The 14,723-nt window shown below is 39.3% G+C and overlaps 1 protein-coding gene across 16 annotated transcripts in view; it reads left to right on the top strand.

Annotated features, from left to right (window-relative positions):
- MCPH1 (microcephalin 1) overlaps positions 1-14,723 on the top strand; it is a 220,104-nt gene that overhangs the window by 69,123 nt on the left and 136,258 nt on the right. The window lies entirely within an intron of this gene.

Genomic DNA, 14,723 nt, shown 5'->3' with positions numbered 1-14,723 from the left:
TTTGCACTCCAGTCTAGAACCATGATAGATGGATGAGCTATAATCCATCTTGTATTCAGATAAACAAATTTAGTGTCTAAACTAAATTGTGTAAATACTGTAAGGATTGATTTAGGGCTTAACTGTAAAATTGGATTTCATTTTACAAACCAATTACCCAAACCTAACTAATCTTTAGATGTATCTATTAATATACTTGATTGGTTGCCATTTACTCTTGGTCAAAATATCTTTGTGGTTACAGCATTGACATGCTGCACACATTGTAGTGCATGGTACATCTGTTCCTGCTGAATAGTATCTATAGAGGAACCAATTCTCATTTAATATATCTGAAATGTCTAAGGAAGTGCTGTGTGAAATACTACAATTTTCTCAGCTCAACTGAATTTGAATTGCCAAGCATTTTTCAAGAGATATAACTTAGGGTACGTCCATACTACCCGCCCGGATCGGCGGGTAGCAATCGACTTCTCAGAGATCGATATATCACGTCTCATCTAGACGCGATATATCGAACTCCGAACGCGTTCCCGTCGACTCCGGAACTCTACCACCGCAAACGGCGGTGGCGGAGTCAACGGGGGAGCCGTGGACGTCGATCCCGCACCGTGAGGACGGGTAAGTAGTTCGAACTAAGGTAGTTAGTTGCGTACCTTAGTTCGGACCCCCCCACACACCTCGCAGTGTAGACCAGGCCTTAGATTAATGATGTCAAATGAAGCTGTAAATCTAAAGCTAAATGATATCTTAATGTTTACATTTAAGTGATATTTAATAAGAATGGCTTCCTTATTAGATGTTATCCTTTGTTCTACTTTGAGACATTACACTCTCTTGTCTGAAAAAAATTACAGCATATGTTGAGGCTAAATACAATACTTCATTATTACGTATTTAGCATGATTTTTAAAAGAATAGACCATGCAAATTATTTGACACAGTAATTACTTCTTTATTTTGGCATTTAACATGTTAATTTTGGATGCTGCAGATCACAATTGTTCATTGTACTAAAAAACAGTGTTGCAGTATCCAACTTCCAAATATTTTTTTTTAAAGATAAACATTATTTCTTTGGATTTCTGTAATAACAGACAAGTGTTCTAGGCTCCCTTCCCACTTACTAACATGAATAAAACATAATTAAGTAGCAGTTTATCCTCTCCAACATCCCAAAAAATTGACTCGTCCAACAATGCACAATTTTCCTCCTGCATTGCAGATCTCACCCCACCCTCTGTAGCAATCCGTGCAAACAGTTGTGGCATGCTCCAAAAGTGGGCAACTCCTTCAGACTGAGAACTGCACATATTATACTTGATGATTAAGAGCCTGCAAAAGTTCATTTAAAAAACACAAAAACTATTCTTAGTACCAGAAAATGGACAAAAGATCTCCTAAAACTGCCTTACTATAAAAAGTATTGCTTTTCCTTGAGTGGTGGTTTGTACTGTATTCCACTGTCGGTTTTTGCAGAGAATTTGAAAATAATGTCCATTGATCCGCTCATGCACCCTGACTCTCCTCGTGCTTCTGTCCGAGGCGATAAAGCACAGGGCAGACTGACCGCATCTCCAGGTCAGATCCTTCTGCCTCCTTGTCTGAAGCAGTTCTAAAAAAGCATAGTTGTAAATAATTTTTGCAGTTTTAACTGTAGCTTTACTAGTTTTATTTCTTTCCTAATTTTAGTAGTTAGTAGTTTTAATGTAAGTAACTTCAATGACATCCCCCAGGGTACAAGATGGACGTTTGAACAGCAGTGTCCCCTTAATTTTCCAGACCGAGGTGTGTCTTACTCTAGTGCTAGTGAAAAGCAGCCTCTCCAGGGTCTGCTCACACTGCCATGTCAAGGCACACCCAGGAAAGTTACATGAATGCTTTCCCAATCACCCATGAACTAATGCAGGGCAACACCCACATATCCCTCAGTCCAGCCTTGCACCCAGAAATGTGCATCTTACACTGCTCAAGACCGCCTGGATCAGAGTAAGCTTAATTAGTTTGTCATTTCATCAGTGGAAATGATCATGCCACAGCCTTTGTTTACTTGAGTAGAGATTCCCCCAGATACTTCAGTCAAAATGCACTAGTTTAGATAAAATATTAAAACATGTGTACTGGTATTAACTAGAGAGAGATTTTAAATGATTATAAACGATAAAAGCATAAAAGTCAGAATTGGTTACAAAGGAAATAAAATATAGAACGGCAATCTAATTCCTAAATTTACCAGGCTAACCAAGACTTGAAGTAAGCAACTTTCTCACTCTATCAGATGCTGCAGGTAGTTCACAATTCATTGTTCTTAGTTCACAGGCTGGATCTCCTTACAACTTGGGAGGACTACTCCAGTTCAAAGATTTTTCTTTGTTTTCTAAACGATCTTGCTCTTGGGGTGGGGTGCGGAAGTAGAAGCCATCGTCTTTTATTTTATACCTTCCTTGTTGAGGAACACACCCATCCCCCCATTCCAGCTGGGGTGTAGACAAAGCAATCTCTTGTGTACGTCTCTAAGGTGAATTTTAAATTTCTGGCTCATACCTTCTGTATACGTGACATTTATGATGACATGCAAAGCCTTAGTTATTTCTGAGGAGGTGGTCTGTAGGCATTCTCCAGACTCACAACTTGTTTCAGTAACAAACCTATAGCAAAATTGGATAACTCTATATACAATGATGGTACGCACAGGACAACAATGCTCAGTAGATCATGAGTTTTCAAATGATACCTCATAGGGCATGCTTTGTACAAAATATATCATAACCGTACAAAAGTGGTGAACATTGGGTACAGGGTGCCACAACCTCCTCTTTAGAAACATAGAAATTGCCATACTTGATCAGACTCATAGTCTATCTAGTCCAATATCCTGTCGGGCAGTAGCCAGTCAGTACCATTTTTGAAGAATCAACATATCAGAAGGTGAGATGTGTTTTATAGTTTATAGTATGGTTAACATCTTGGATCAGGTAGAACCTCTTTTTTAAAGGATCCCAGAAATTTTATAAATTTAAATCTAAAATATTATATAAAACTATACACAGGAATAACTTCATGCACCAATAAAATTCAACTTGTTCTGGGATGAATTGTGGGAGTACTTTAACAGTGCATAGAAATGATAACAGAAAGATATAGACCCCATTTACCTGAAATGGCAGGAAGACTATGTAAGCATTTGCCAGAATGAGAATTTGGTTGGGACACTTCTAAATTCAAATGGCCTTTTTTTGTACATATATACTTTTCCATTCAGCTTTTATTCTTCTTATTACTATGTAAACTGCCGAAAGCACTTGAAATTAATTAAATAATGCATGAACTATATTGTCATCCTTGTGGATGGGTGCCCATTTGGTCCACATTCAAGCCTTGCTAAATGAGAGGTACTGGAGGGATATTGTGGAACTTGAATGTTTTGAAAAGAGAGAGAGATGATTGAATTGTGGCAAGAGTGCATTAATTTATAAATAAATTCTGCAAACAGCTTGTTAGCCATTAAGTACTAGAGTGGGGAGATTCATGACTCAGTAAGAAGTAATAGGATGGAGCACGGTGGTCCTTCCTTTCAACAGAATGTGTATCTGTGCTTCAGAATTCTCATACACCCATAATACAAAGGCTAATATGAAAAATTGCAGGGCTTGAGGATAGTACCCTGATAGGAATTTTCTTTTTTCTCTCTCTCATGTGAGCTGGGGGGGCTTTCTTCCTGACCAAGACAACACTTGTTCTATTAGTGACCACTTCTCATCCATAATCATCTGTAAGGTAAATAGGCTTAAAGGTAAACTGTTTTCAAGAACTGATTATAATTTTTTTTTTCTTTTTTTTTTTTTTTCTAAAGTCCTAGATATATACCAGAATCAGAAAATAAAGAATGAATCTGTAAAATGAGTTCATTTCTAAAAATCAAATGGTGCTGCTTTCGCTGCTCATTTATTTATAATATTAAGTAATTAAGAGTAGGCTACTTCTGACTACGGACAAGGAAAATCCTGAGCATGAAAAAAATGTAATGTTTTTTTAAAATATATTTTTAATTTTTTTTCTAATCTGCTGAAGTCTGAAACTCTACCTCTGAAAACTCTAATGACAAGATGAATGGAAATAATGATTGAAAGATCCTGATGCTGTTTTGGTCTATTTTTATATATCAGATGGCCATTCGTATTATAATTATTTATTTAATTAAAAAATTTTTACAATTAATGAAATAGGATGAGGGGAGGGAAGAAATAAATGGGATATACACCTTTTCTCTTACCCTGATATACATATACACATAATACATATACCTCTATATAAATATATATATATAACATATATTATGATATAATGCGGTAAAGCAGTGCTCGGGGCGGGGCTGTCAGGCCCTGCACGCGGCTCGTCAGTGTCTAGCTCCGATGGCTGCTGCTGGGTGTGTGTGGGGGTGGTGGGGGCAGGCCAAGGGGGGGGGGAGATGGGGCAGAGGGGGGGGAGGAGGGTCAGGGGGGAGGTTGGAGGAGAGGGAGGGGGGGGGGGGGGGGGGGAGGGCAGGGGAGGGGGGGGGGGGGGAATGGAGGGATTAGGGAGGAGGGGGTCTGGGGGAGGAGGGGAGGGGGGGGGGGAGGGGGGGGGGTGATGGGGGGGGAGGGGAGGGGTCTCTGGGGGGGGGGGGCTGGGGCAAGGGGGGGGGGGGGGGGGGACGGGGGGGGGAGGGTCAGTGGGGTCAATACAATCAGTCAGAAAACTCCCACCTGGCCCTCAATACAATTTTGAACAACGATGTGGCCTTCAGGCCAAAAAGTTTATTTCACCTCTCTTTTCTTCTCCACTCTCTGTAATCTCATTTTTCAAATTAAATCTAAGTTGTGACTGTTTTTTGTTGTCTGTTTTGTTGTATTTTTAAAATTTTAGAAACATTAAAAATTTCTAAAAAATAAAATTAATAAACATTTAAAAAAAATAGCATTAATATTGGAATAATGACACAGTGAACATGATAAGAGGAGGACAAGCAAAGTGAAAAGGAAAAAAAAGGAGAAGAAAGAAAAATGAAGGACGCCAGAGGAAATGAAAGAAAATTGGAGAAAAGGGGTCAAGAAGGGGGATCAAAGTGGGGTGGAAAAAGAGAAGGGGAAATAAAAAATAAGGAAAATTACGATCAATGCTAAAGAAAAGTCTGAAAAGAAAGAAGTAAAAACCCAAAAGAAAAAACAAAAGACAGACACTTAACAACGACAGACGCCCGTTTATTAACCAAGATTGCGACGACGGCGTGACATTAGAAGCTTTAAAGAGACAAGCAGAAGAAGAAGAAGGATCTCGATTCTAGAAGAAGCTGAAGGCGATGCTTAAAGCATTTAAAGCTAACAAGTCATGGCAAGCGCTAGGCGCGTAATTTTTAAAAAAAAAAGTTGTGGCATTCGCAAGTCGCAGGCATTCGATAGACGCATTCAGAGGGAAGAGCTTGCTTGCGAGATAATATTAGAGTCATCATCGAGGTCATGCTAAAATATGGCATGCCTATATAGATATAAACTATGCTGAATAATGCATGTTATCATATGCAAACATGCTTCTAAGAAGAGGTGAAAAGGAGGAAGAACAAAAGGGTGATGAGAAAGAGTGAAGTGAAAGAGTGACAGGAATCTTTTAGTTCCAAAACATAAACTAAAAATAGCAAAAAAAGGCAAATCCAGGTAATTCACACATAAAGACATGGATTTGCTGATTTCATTTTTATGGATTCAAAATTCAATCATTTAATGCCATTTTGTAAATTGATATTTGATATTTTATTTTTAAGAAATGTTTTGCCACCCACCTTGTGGCATCCTCTACACCCCAGCCAAAACTCCTCAAAACAACATCCCCACCCCCCAGTTGATCCCCTCACCCAATCAAAGCCCAAGATAGCAAGGAGAGGACAAGAAAGGTGAGCTACCTACCTAAAAACACAACGAGAAAAATACAGCCTTGAATACAAGTATAACTAGCTACATTTAAATGAAAAAGAAAAAGCCTTGGTAAAGAAAAAAATGAAATCAAGTAACAATAAAAGATAGCATAAAAAGAAACAAGAAAACAGTAACAATTTTCTGGAAGTACACACAACACAAGAACAACACAAGGCCCAAAAGAGGGTCAGACAAGTCAGATCAGTATGCCATCACAAGACCAGCCAGTGCCCCATCAGCAGTCCATGCCAGGTGCCCCAGAGGGCCCTCCCTGTGTGGGCTCTGACATCAGGCAATCTCCACTCCTCTCTCTCCTCATCCTCATCTCCATCCTGGCTATCCTCAGAGGCAGGGGGACACCATAGCCCTCTAGTCCAATTATCTATCCCCTTTTAAACATTATCTATTTCCCTTTTAAAGTCCACTATAGTACACAACTTCATTTACTCAGAAGCTAATGATATTTTTGACTGAAGAGAGTCCTGAAGATTATAGTTTATGCTGCCTTTTTATTTGTTTTAAAACTTCTTTTGCATCCTATTTCTTTCATTTGGTAGTCTGAACTTCTCTTTCCTAATTTATATCATTTCTTTATATCTTCATCATATCCTTTTTAAACTCTCTATTTTCCATACTTCTTTCTTTCCTTTTCTTTCTCTCTCCTTTTTTCTTTGCCTCTCTTCTATCCTAATCATCTTTCACTTGGGACCCTCTAGAATTTCCTTGTATTCTTTTTTCTTTTTTGATTTAGTGAGACCACATCTGTCAGACTACAGGAGTCCACATCATTCAGTCAATGCACAGTGTCTGAGGCAGTAAGCAGAGGAATGCTAAACACAATGATAGAGAAATGCTGGCATTGTGGTCTCAAAAAGAAGAAATGTCAACCGAGAAGAGAAAAGACTGAAGTGAACAAGAAGAAGAAGAGAATGAGAAAGAAAGAAGAGTGAAGTGAAGAAGAATGTGGATGAAGAAGAGGCCATGGAGCTGATGGCTGTCAGTGGATGACTTATGATGCACAGTGGATGATGGAATGATGTGCCAGGTGTGGATGGAATGACACCAGATAACAATTATATGTCATACTGTATGTTGATGTATCCCTAGTGGTGCCACCTTCATGTCTGATGAATGGGATAATGTATGAGGTCCCCTGATGATTCCACCCAAAGCTGCTGGTGTGGTTGCCCCAAAGCATGCTGTAGGTTAAATATTGGTCTGAGATTCTTGCTCATAAGGCAGGCAAATCCATAATTTACTTTTAGTTAAAATTAATAATAAATGTTTTTAAAAATTTTCAAATAATATTTTTCAACAAAATTAAAAAATTTTTTTAAATTTTTTTTAAAAAATTAATCCTTTTAAAAAGTTTATTTTACCTATTTTTTATTTTATTTAATCTCAAAAACTCTATTACTTTACTTTACCTTTTTCTTTTTTTTAAACTAAAAACATTTCTTTCTAACAAACGTTTTCAAACTATTTAATAGTTAATGGTTCATATTACTATTCAATTTACTATTATACAACAATTAACATATTTACAAAGAGCAGTGTTTTTGTGGACAGTTTAAAATATATTAATACTTTTTAAATTTTTTTTGTTTTATTGTGTACAAGTGTAATTGATTTGTTTTGAATTTTATTTATTTTTGTGTTTTTTTTGCATGACTTAAACGATTATTGTATGTTGATGAAATTTGACCCACATGAACATATAAAATGTTAGTAGTGTTTAGTATATGTGTATACATGTGTTGTTAAGATTTTTTATAATATTATTTATTGTATAATTGGAAATAAAATATTTAGATGCATTGTAGAATAGATTTTTTTACTGCATACTATTTTAGTGTTTTGATGAAAATGATAGTTTTAAAATGCTAGATTTGCTTGGTATCAAGGCCATAGGTTATATCATTATGGCTTCCATAGCTTCAGTTGTGGATTATTTTTTTTTTTTTTAACATAAGATCATATTATTATACCAGTATGTATAGTATGGTATTTATGTTTGTGATTTTTAATTTATTTAAAACACAATTTTCCCCCAATTGTGACCAACTTAATTTTGTAGTATTTCCTGGTAGAACAGAACCAGAACAGTTTTGTAAGGTAAATTGTAGTGTTGTGTGTGTAGTAAAAGTATGAATATAGCAGATAAAGTGACCTCATATGCAAGAAATGAGCATGGTGATGTGATGAGCACATCATGCATTTTATAATGCAAATAAAATAAAATGTTGAGCAGTTGCAGCATGCATGAGCACCATCCATTGCACACACTGAAGAAGTAAAGGCCCCCAGTTATTAAGAGTTATGTTTGAGTGCTTAGCATCTAGAAGATATGAGTTTCCATCAAAATCTTAATTTTACTTATAAGATGATAATTTTTAACAACTGATAATTTCTTTTTGCATAATTTTGGTCTTCTAATTGTTTTTTTTTCTGATTGATATCATAATAAATAGGATTCTTTTTTAACTTATTTGAATTACATATAATTGACATGATTTCCCAAATTTTAGGGATTTCATTGTTTTTGAATGCATAAATTATAAATTAGCAGGCCAATACGCAAACCACTGAACTATCCCTCCGCCCCAAAACAGGGACTTGAACCTAGGTCTCCCAAGTCCTATGGTAGTCCCTTAACCAGTGGATCGATCTCTCTCTCTCTCTCGCGCGCGCGCATTATTAAACCAAAGAGGTAGATATCTATTTTGGAGAAGTATATTGTTCTTAGGACTGTTTCCTAATACTACCTAATGAAGAACTGAATTGATTTGTTAACACTTAAAGGGCTAGAGAAATATTTACTATGAAAATGATAGGGACCCCACCAAAGTGATCAGAATGGTGTTCATTAGAATAAAAATAAATATAATAAAAACTTAAAAATACAAAACTTCTTAAAATATTAACACAAAAACAAATGAAGTGTCTAATTTTTCAATGGGAAAGATTGAAAAGGAAGGTACTATATTACAGGGTCAGTTGTCATTCTAGATTCATACTTTGTAAGAAGCACTTTAAAAACTTCCTGCTAAGTGAGGAGGTATGAAATCAGATAATTTCAAGGTGGGGAGGACATGTGCGAGTTCAATATTGTAGTGTCAACCACAACATAGTGTGCTCTTGACTTCAAGCACAGCAATGGGATCCTTAAAACAATGGTAGCCTGTGGGCACAGAAACCCACTACATGGCCCCATCAGTGTTATTGTCAGATAATATCCCACATAACGCATCAAGTTCAGTCTCTTAATGATCCTTTTTCAGTTACTTGTCTTGTGTCATAACTGATATTCAGTAGCATTTAAATCATTAATGCCAACTTGAGTTCTTTCTCAGGGCTAGGTCCACAGATCCTCAGTGTGGGTTGTCTCCTGTCTGTAACTGTAGAGGGCAGAATCACAGCTGATTGGACAGCTGACAGAAGCCCCCACCTTCTGGAGACCCCCTGAGTTTTGTTCTGTCTCTACTCTCAGGCAGTGAAATCCAGCACCAACTGAGAGAGAATGGTGGGGAAAAAAGCTTGAAAAGGCGGTTTGTCTCCAGCCAGAATTATGACATCTCACACACCCCACGACAGCTCAGGTACCAGGCTAGGAGATTGGCTGAGAATGGTCCAAAAAGGAGACAAAGTTTGTGTTCCTCCTGCTCTTTAACTTTGCCAGAGAGTGCAGAAGGAGAGGCTAGTGCATTGTGCACTCTAGCCGCTTGGTCAGAAAGGTTTCACTTTGGCCACTTTAGCCAGACTTAGGAGACTGATTCCCCAGGAGTCTTGACAACCAGGCCACAAATGTCTCAAAGGATGATAGAAAAATTAAGAGAGCCCTTCAGCCGCAGGAGACGGTTGCATGAAAAGGCAACAGCCCTGCATGGGGAAACCATAAGTGAGACCAGCTGAATCCATCACAAGCAGAGCAAGGAGCAGTAGGTGAGACGATTTTGGGTGTGCATCTTCCTGCAGTGCAGGTCTCATTACTCCCCACCCCTTCCTTCCCTTGTCAAGCAATTCAATCTCTTTCCCCATGGAGTTCTGCGCAGAGGGGAGAAGGGATTCCCCCCCTCAGGAAAAAAATACCTCTTGGGCTAGGGAGCTTCTGGATTTAGCACAAAAAGCTCCTTTACCATCTTGTGAGCCCCAGGCAGCAGGTACAGCGTCCCATCACAGGCATTCTATCCTCTCTCTAAAGGACAAAGATAAAGAGGTACCTATTAGCAGAAGAGATTTGCAGGACTCTTCATCTGACCCAGGTTCCCAATCCCCACCTCCCTTAAGGAGTAAAATTTTTAAAAAGGGCAAACAAGGTTCAAGAAATTACCTCAGAAACTTAGAAAACTGGCCGGTCCTCCATTTGACAGCAGTTCCTCGGACTTATCCCCAGAGGATGCCAGAGCTAAAGGCTCTTCACATAGGGTTTTCATACTCGGAAAGAAAATTCATAATAAAAGGAGTAGAATTTGTTGTCTGGTTCTTCATCATTTAATTCATTTTCATCCTTATCTTCATGGGTATCAACAAAGACAAAAAAAAAGTTAGGAAATCTGTTAAATTTAAATCAAAGGGAAGAAAAAAGAAGTCAAGAAGAAAGTCAGGACGTTTTTCACAGGAGAAAGGTGAACTCTCAATCTCAGAATCTAAATCACAGGATGAAGAGAATCAATAGGATCTTTTTCCAGCTGAATGATTTGAAAAAGGTTGATTCGATACTTAAGTATTCTATTGGATGAGCTTACTAGAAAAAATTCTAAGGAGGAAGAATAGAGGGTTGGTACAGAAATTACTTTTTTTTTTTGTATTTTCCAACAGGTTAAACGGAACCATATATTTCCCCTTCATGTCTTTTTGGAAAGAGTAATTAAGGCTGAATGGGAAACCTTGGCAAAAGTCTATGACAGGGGTCGGCAACCTTTCAGAAGTGGTGTGCTGAGTCTTCATTTATTCAGTCTAATTTAAGGTTTTGCATGCCAGTAATACATTTTAACATTTTTAGAAGATCTTTTTCTATAGGTCTATAATATATAACTAAACTGTTGTTGTATGTAAAGTAAATAAGGTTTTTAAAATGTTTAAGAATCTTCATTTAAAATTACATTAAAATGCAGAGCCCCCTGGACCGGTGGCCAGGACCCGGGCACTGAGAGTGCCACTGAAAATCAACTTGCGTGCTGCCTTCGGCACGCATGCCATAGGTTGCCTACCTCTGATCTATGACATTGTCCAGCTGTGAGAGAAAATTCTACAACATGCACCATAGCAAAGTAGATTTTGTGTCTTTTCCCAAACTGGATGGGGCAGTTTCATCATTAGTCAAAGAGACTGCTATCCAAATGGAAGGGGACTTTTTCCTTAAAGAATCCAGTGCCTACAGAGTGGAAATATAACTGTATCATACATTTTTGAGGCTGTATGTTCCTCTCTGAGGGCTTCTGGTGTGGCAACATGTTAAGCAAAAGCAGTACTGGCCTGGACTGACAATTTGGTAGCCAGATTGCCAAAAGGCTAAGCAGTCATGGTTAGGTTCAGAGTTAAAGAAAGTCTCAATGGCTTCAGCATTCATTGCTGATGCAACCAGAGATGCTTTGAGGTTTTCAGCACAAAGCATGGTCTCCAGTGTGATGAGTAGACAGCACCTCTGTTTACATGCGTGGAAGGGCTATATAGAGGCCAAAATCACATTAGTAGTTTGTTTTTTAAATATTCAGGAGCTTGGTTATTTGGGGAGCCATTAGACAAAGGTTCCTCAGATAAATCAAAGACCTTACAGAACCTTCCTAACTCTGGTTAGGAAATTCCAACTCTAGGAACAATGTCATACTATGGTCAGGAGAGTACTGACAACACCTATGGGGGAGACTATTAAAGTTCAAGGACCCAATGGCCTTGCTCCACATCAGACAGATGGGTCCTGGATGTGGTTTAACAATGGTACATCATAGAATTTTCAAAGATTGTGAATTGTCGTTTTCTCTTTCACTGTTATCATCAAATCTGCAAAAGAGGTAAAATATGCTAAAGGCCATAGTTCATCTTTTGTGAATCAATGCAGTATCGTTCCTGAGATGGAGACGTTCTCTGGTCACTACTCAATCTTATCTTCTGGTACCCAAGAGATCTGAGGAGGACAGAGCTGTGTTGGACTTAAAACACCAGAACTCGTTCATAAGGATCATGTTCATGAAGTTCATATCAGTGGCGATCTGTCAGGGGATTACTTTGTTAATCAATATGAAGAAAGCCTGTATTCACTAGGAACATAGGAGATTTCTGCAATTTGCTTACGGGACTGATCATTTTGCAGTGCAAAATGCTGTATTTTAGACTGTCATCTGCACCTTTGAGTGTTCTCAAAAGTTCTCATTGTTCTAGTGGCTTTTTCTCAGGCAGAAGGGGATTCTAGGCAAACCCCCAACCAAGGAGGTGGTCTGCTTGAGTGACTCAGTAAATGATCCAAACACTGGCGGCAAACCATTGATAACTACTCTGAGTATGGTCCATGAGGCTGAGGAAAGGTCTCTTCTAGTCCTGTTTCTATGAATCTATACTCAGCATCATGTAACCAAAGTGTCTCATGTTCTGGAATTTTTACAAGATGGTTTTGATATCAGGTTGCAGCTCCTGTAAGTTAAAAGTTCTTCTTTGAGTGCTTGCTCATGTTGATTCCAATTAGGTGTGTGGGTGTGTGCTGTGTGTACAGTAACCAGAAGGTTTTTCCTCTAGCAATACCCGTCGGGTTTGCTCAGGTGCCCTCTGGAGTTTCGCCTCCATGGCATCATATATACGGTCCCGCCACCACTTCAGTTCCTTCTTACTGCCTGTGACGGTTAGCCAGAATGCTCATTTGCTCTTGCTTCAGCAAGCCTTCTCCCTAGTAGTCTTCAGACTGTCTTTCTGTAAATAGTTTAATCAGTCAGTTAGTAGTTGTAGTTAGTCATTATATAGTTGGATTCCAGTAGGGAATTGTTCTGGGGGTACCCCCTGCTTCCCTACCCCTTCTTCCCCAGTGCCAGGGCATGACTCAGTCCCAGGGTTTAAACCCTGTGTAGCTTGTAACAAGCCTATGACCAGGAGCAACCCCCACATTTCCTGCTTGAAGTGCCTGGGGGAATCGCATCAGAAGGACCATTGCAAAATCTGTAGGCGATTTTGCCCTAGGACTCAAAAAGAAAGAGACCAATGGTTGAAGATCCTTCTGATGGAGGCTGCCCTCTGCCCCCACTCGGAGCTGAGTTCAGACAAACCAATGCGTAGCACCTCAACATTGGTGCACAGTGCTCCGGCATTGACACAGGAAACTTCAGCCCCAAGAAAGGACTTGGATACAGACGCTCGGCACCGACAGGGCTCCAAGCATGGCTGTGCATGGCACTGTTCCCCAGTCCCTGCGTGCCCCGCAAGAAGAAGAAGCCGGACGGAGGGCACTCATCCACACCGAGGCCGGGATGGAAGGGGTCAGTCGAGTCCAGCTCCTCAGGACTCCCCTCCCCGGGAGAGTCGCAGAGAGGCTTTGGAGCTGCCCTTCACACTGGAGACCTTTGAGGCAGTGAGAGAGCTCATCGCCTTCACGGCACCACGTTCCCCGTCCAGGCGAGATAGCCTAGGTCTCCATCTTGGACTTTAAACGTTGTACTCAGTGCCATAATGCATGTGTCCTTTTTACTTGACTATCAAAACGACTCTTCTGACTGCTATCACTTCTTCAGCAAGAAAGTTGTTAGAGTTGGGAGCTTTATCCATCCTGCTGCATCTTTTACAAAGATAAGGTGGCTTTGAGAATGGATCCCACCTTTATTCCAAAGTGAATTTGATTTTTCATCAAACACAAGGGATCTCATTGCCTGCTTTTTGTCCACATCCTTCTCACCCAAAGGAGAAGCTATGGCATTTGTTGAATGTAAGATGAGCCTTAAAGTTTTATGTGAAAAGGACTGAGCATAAGAAAAACAGACTTACTGGTCTTATTTCAGCCAAGAAAAAGAGGTGCTAAGGCATCTAAATCATCAATTTGAGTAGATACGCTGATGCATTGCTGAGGCATATAGAGCAAACGGATTCAATTCTCCACTGGCCATCGGAGTTCACTCAGTACAAGTGGTGGTGGCATCATGGGTGGAGAAAGGACAGGCCAGTTACAATGAAATCTGTAAAACTGCAGCTTGGTCATCCCTGCATACATATATACCTTGTTTTACAAGATAGATATTCAGTTTTCAGGTAATTCAGCCTTTGTCATGTGGGTTCTGCACACTGGTGATTCCTTAGAGTAAGGGAATCCTTTCTTTCAGTGACATTATTTTATTCCCTCCCTAGGAATTTTGTCACTGCTGAGAAAATCCCATGCAGAGAATTTGTGGACCTAGCCCTGAGAGAGAGAATGGGAGAAATTTTGGTTGCTTACCTGAAAATTTTCCCTTTTTGAAGGAATAGGCCCACAGATCTGTTCCTCCTTGAAAAAGGGAGATCTGTTTAAAGTTCTTTGCAGTAGTAAATTTTTTCTTTGAGTATTAATTTGGCAAGGTGTTGATGTAGGATGAGAGATTCATTTTTGTTGTTGTTTCACAATCCAGAGAGGCTAGCTTTGGAAGCATCTCAAAACTGAGGGGGTCTCCAGAAGATAGGGGCTAGTCTCTTATCAGCCATCCAATCAGCTTTTATTCTAAACCTACAGACAGGTGATTATCCACACTGAGGATATGTGGGCCTATTCCTTTTGAAGAAAGGAAAGACTTCAAGTAAGCAACCACAAATTCTTATTTTTAAACTTCT

The sequence above is a fragment of the Mauremys reevesii genome, linkage group 3 (genome assembly GCF_016161935.1).
Source record: "Mauremys reevesii isolate NIE-2019 linkage group 3, ASM1616193v1, whole genome shotgun sequence".
NCBI lineage: Eukaryota > Metazoa > Chordata > Testudines > Geoemydidae > Mauremys > Mauremys reevesii.
The sequence above is the reverse complement of the archived record's forward strand: the minus strand, read 5'-3'. Positions and strand labels throughout refer to the sequence as shown.